Raw genomic sequence first — 5837 nt, 5'->3', positions numbered from 1 at the left:
TGAAGAATTGAAGCAGAATGATCCGGTAGAGACAGCAAACCCAGATATTGCTACTGATAGTGGAGAGGTGCAAGAACTTGAAAAATTGGAATAATCAAAAGACTCTGAGGCATGTAAGATTGAATCATTCTAAAAATCAAATTATTGGTGATAAAAATAAAGGTGTGATGACTAGAAGAAGGCTAGCTGCTAAAGAGGTATGTTTGATTTCTAAAATTGAACCTAAAGATATTGTTGAGGCTTGCAAAGATGAAAATTGGATAAGGGCCCTGGAAGAATAATTGAATCAAATTCAAAAGAATAACACATGGGAACTTATGCCTAGACCTAAAGATAAGAATGTGATTGGTACTAAATGGGTATTCAAGAACAAATTGAATGAAGTCGATGAAGTTGTCAAAAATAAAGTAAGACTGGTATGCAAAGGATATTCACAGAAGGAAGAGATTGATTATGAGGAGACTTTTGCTCCGGTAGCTAGACTTGAAGTTGTTAGACTGTTGCTTGCATATGTTGCGTACAAGGATTTCAAGGTATATCAGATGGATGTCAAGTCACCCTTTCTGAATGGTGATATTGAGGAAGAAGTCTACATTGAGCAACATGATGGATTCCCATTATCAGATGATGGAGACATGGTATGAAAACTGAAGAAAGCTCTTTATGGATTGAAACAAGCCTCTAGAGCTTGGTATGCTAGATTGGATAAGTACTTGTTGAAATTAGGATTTAATAAAGGTATTGTTGATAGTAATTTGTATTTCAAGATTGAGAATGAAAACATCTTGATTGTTTAAGTTTGTGTTGATGACATTATCTTTGGAGGAGATGATAACTTGAGTATGAAGTTTGTCGGTGATATGCAAAAAGAATTTGAGATGTCTATGATAGGAGAGATGAAATTCTTCTTAGGTTTGCAGATTTCACAGACTGAAAAAGGTATTTTTTATATTTCAAACTAAATATCACTAATACATTTGGGTTCAAATTCCAACGGAGGTTTCCGACGAACAAGGAGCATTGTGTGAAAATTTGATTTTTTTTTTAAAAATGCCCGTGTTCGTCGGAATTCTGACGATCTCGAGCATTATATTAAAAAAAAAAAACACACCGCATTTTCATTGTGTAAAGCAAACCGAAGCCGCTGCCCCCCCCGCCGGAGCAATCTCTGCACTGCAAGCAAGGTAAGGTTTTTGGCGGCATTTAGAAGGACCTTTTCAAGATTTGATTTGATCGGCCATTTAAACTTGCTTTGCAATCCTTAACATGATCGGCCATATTAGGTTCCTTTGCAATTTTTCACTTGGGCAGATTTTGAATGTTTCTTTTGTGCAAGCAATTTGGTGTTTCCTCATTCTTTTGTGTAAACAAATCTATATTTTGATCTTCTTTGTTTGATGAGTTCACTATTATGAACTTGTTTAAGACAATCGGACCTCCTTGTTTTTTCTTCCTTCACTAATATTGGCATTGATGATAAATGCGTAGCCTCCCTCATCTACTTATCTATTTCTATATCTATATATCTAGATATAACCAGGCAACTTCTTCTTACTCCTAGTTAACCGGGGGGCACCTAGGAACAACTACACTCACAGTCGGCTTCCAAACCACAGTCAGATACATGGATTTATAGTTGGCTTTCGAACCACAGGCAGAGCAGAGCTTGTTCCCTCGGTGTTTGCAATTTCAATTGCATCTGGATTTTGACTTTGTGGTATTCCTCAATTCAATCGATCATTTCCCTTTCATTGGTATCACAAGGTCTTGATGCTTTTTCTTATTCATTTGTATAAGCAAATCTACCCCTCATCATTCATTCGCATTGCATCAAGTCGGTCTTAGGTTCTCCATTTGTATTACCTCATCCTTATGTGAACAAAACCTTCACTCCCAAATCGATGATTAAAGTTCCATTTGCATAAGGTGATTTGGAAGATCAAGTTTTACTTGTCTTCACTTGTACAAACAAATGAACTTGATCAGATTTTGATTACTCATTTGTTTTGCTTTGATCTTTAATCTTGATTTCTGGAGTTATCTCTCAATCCGCACCTCACTGAATTAGACTGTTTGATGTTTGAAAAGAATGACCTATCCTCCCCTTCCTATCTTTTCATCCTTACTTCAATTCAGAACTTGGTAATTCTCATTAATGCCCAATCTTTCCTAAACTTGGTGTTGTTGTTGTTACATGTCTGATAATGTAATAGAATTCCTTCAAAATCTGCCTCTTTGCTTTTACCTACAAGACGAACAAGAAGATATCAAACATCATAAAGTACATATTATCTTTACCTATCCTTCATCTCTTATGTGCTCTGATCTTATATGATCAAATGATGTTTTTAGTTCTGACATGTCATTCTCTGGGTCTATTTCACTGTGCCTTGATGCATTGATCAGAACATTAATTGCTTGGATGATGTTTTGAAAATGAACTGGGATGCCTTCTTTATATGGGCATTGGATGTTAGGGGCCTTTTTCACTCTATCCTCATTTAAGTGGCATGTCTTTATTCAAAGGCCAGCTCCCTATCTTTCTTGGTGTCACACCTTGCATTATGCTTCATCGTGGCTTATGCTGGGGATATTAGGGGTCAAGGGAATGGTGAGGTGGTTGTTTCTTTTTTTAAAAAATAAATAAATAATATGCCTAAAAATTCGTTTACCTTCTTTCAAAGATTAAGTTTTGACCAAACTAATTCTTAAATATACAAATGAAGAGTGTGGTTGGTTGGTGACTAATTACTCTTTTTAACACCATTTACAAGATCATATCTAAATCAAGTGTCTCAAGAATTAAGCTACTACTAAGAAGATAGTTTGCCTAAAGCAAATGGGTTTCTTGGGTGGCTATTTATTGTAGATAACTTAGTTCCTTCATGAGAATCAATCAATTTGGAACATGTATAACTCACATTTGTGACATGTCACTAATGCAATTCCTGAGTACTTGTTTGAGTACTATCTCCTCTATTGTTTTCTATCCACTTTTGTGTCCTTCTTAGAACAAATAATAGATTAATGAGAAGGTGGAAAGATGGATTCACCTAAGAGAGAGTGGATTTTCCCAATAATATGTTAGATTCTCCCAAGGATGGATGGACTATACACTTGAAAGGTAGATGATTAAGGATGATGACAAGGTGAATTTTCCTTAGAATGATAGGGTTGATTTTCCTAAGAACGAGTAGATTCATGTAAACTAGAGGATACAAATTTGGACAAAATAATGGAAGGAGACTAAAACTAGATAGATTCACCTAAATGGGAGTGTAGTCATCTAAGGATAGGAAAAATTCATCATTTGCGTAAGAAAGATGGATAAGATAAATGATTTATGTGAAATAGATTCACCTAAGAGAAAGTAGATTCACATAAGGATAGGTGGATTTTCCTAAAGATGAAGGGATAAGACTTAACAAAAAGAGGACTTAGGATGATGACAAGGAGGATTCATTTAAGGATATGGCATTTTCACCTAAGGGATAGTGTATTCTCCCAAGAATATGGAAAAATTATTGATTGGTGGAATGACATACTAGATCAAGGAATGATACAAGGGTAGATTCACCTAAATATAGGGTAAATTCAGCTAAAAGGGTACCCATGAGATTGTGGTACTGAGTACCTATCTATGGATGGTGTATTTGGATACAAGTATGATGAAACCATGATTGTGTATGATGAAACAAAGTCCAGATCTCTATTATAGGTCCAACATAATCTCTATTATTTGAGACACAATTTTATTAGCATATCCAATTAGGGTAATTTATGGGTTTAATTATGGATCATGTTGTCTATTTCCATGCACTATTGAACTTATTTGGATGTATTGTGATTATTTTAATTTTGAAGTTATAAATAAATTATGTTTGTACCTTAGAAAGGGTAACTCCAATTGATGTTTGGGCAGTTTATTTGAAAACTTATGGTGATTATTACCCTATGTTATGTAATGGAGTTATTTTTACACTAAGTAATTAACTAGAAAAATGAATTTGTATTGTTGTACAAGTATGATACAATACAAGTATGATGAAACCATGCTTGTGTGTTTACATGTTTGTGCATCCTATTGAGAACCAACCTCGTTGTTGAGGAACTCAATAAATGTGGTGTTAAGTAGAAGAATGGAAAACTCAAGAAGCTATGGTGACATATTGTGGCATTAGTAGGGATTATCTCTATTGACCACACCTTTCAAAGATAGTATCCCCTAGTTCTCCTCATAGAATGGACCATTGGATGGCTCATAGTGGTATCCTATCCTACATTTATCTTGATGGCATTGTCAATAGTTGGTATGTGGTTCTTGGTACGGGTTTCCTCTTACCCTATTATCTTATTTATATCTTTGTTCCAACATGTGGAGATTGAGTTTTGTCATGCTATGATGATTTTCATGTTTGCATGTGTTTTGACATTATGCAAATAGATATGATGTCACACCATACTTATGTTTTGATATAGTGTAGGTGATGGTTACATGTTGTTGATGGTAGCGATTTGGGTTCAAAGACACAATTCCACACACACACACAAATATTTGAAGATGCATTTTATATTATTCCTTCTTAGTGGCGATTAGTGTTGGAAGATTTGCACACATGTAGAGAGGAACTCATGTTAGATACAATAGGTTGTGTTTGATAACATTTGAATGTGCCTCATGATGTATACATATAGCTTTGGTGTGTGACATGCATGCACATTTTTCCATAAGACACATTGCTATGTGGCATGTGCCCTATGCATGTCTTCTTTGTGAGGCACATTGATATGTGCAATGTGGCCCTAGGTGTGTCTTCTCTATGAGGTGTATTGCCATGATATGTTAGGGTTTGTAGTGTGCAGGCCACAAATGCATGCATGAGGGACTATTATTATAGTCATGTTTTTTGGGCATGTAGCCTAGGCATGTTTTCTCCATTAGGTACGTGGCCATGCCATGTGGGAGTTTTTGTGTTCATGCCACAAATGCACACATGAGGGACTATTATTGGAGTCATGATGAATCTTCACTCTATTTAGCCACAATTTCTAGTTGTATAGTTATGTAATGTGCACTTTTAAGGATTGTGAAGTTTCCTTCAATTATTGATGATCTCTCATCTTTGTTGCATTGGCCAACAATTTTATTTTATCTTGTTTGAATTAGTTTAATCACTATTGTGTAGTTATTGTGGCTATGTTTGATTTGCTATTGGAATTAAACACATTTATTTGACTTATTATTGTTACTATTTTTTCTTGCTTTCAATATTTATGATCTTTGCTAGTTTAGTGAAACTCTTGCTATTTTTAAATGTTGCCTTCTTTATTGTGATGTGATTCCTCACCAAGATCGACATAGATAACCTTGGATGAGTGTATATAAGGAATCAAACATTGGGAAAATTTGAAGATAGGGGTAAGTGTTTGTTGTATGGGTAGCTACGATCCACTTGTACATTCTTAGTGATTATTGACGGCTATGTCTTGGAGCTGGCTAATCCCATTAAACAAACAAGGGGGAAGTCATACATAATCGTATGGGTCCTCCCTAGTTGTGTGTGGATTCAAGATGGCCATCATTTCATATGGTTCTTGGTTACTTTGTGAGACCATGGCATCCTCTTAGACCAATATGTGAGCCTTGTATTGTTATCCCTGCAATGTGGATGAATAAGTGTATGTTTAAATAAATGCTTTTCTTAGAATACTCAAAAATGTCTCTCAAAAAGTCTACAACAGGCAAACTTTTAGTAAGAATTTGCAGACACAATGCTCAGAAATTCACACAATCAGCTACATTAAATGCGTTCTCTATTAAGTTCAATGGTTTTGGT

This window comes from Cryptomeria japonica, chromosome 10 (assembly GCF_030272615.1).
Source record: "Cryptomeria japonica chromosome 10, Sugi_1.0, whole genome shotgun sequence".
NCBI lineage: Eukaryota > Viridiplantae > Streptophyta > Pinopsida > Cupressales > Cupressaceae > Cryptomeria > Cryptomeria japonica.
This window is presented reverse-complemented; position numbering follows the sequence as displayed.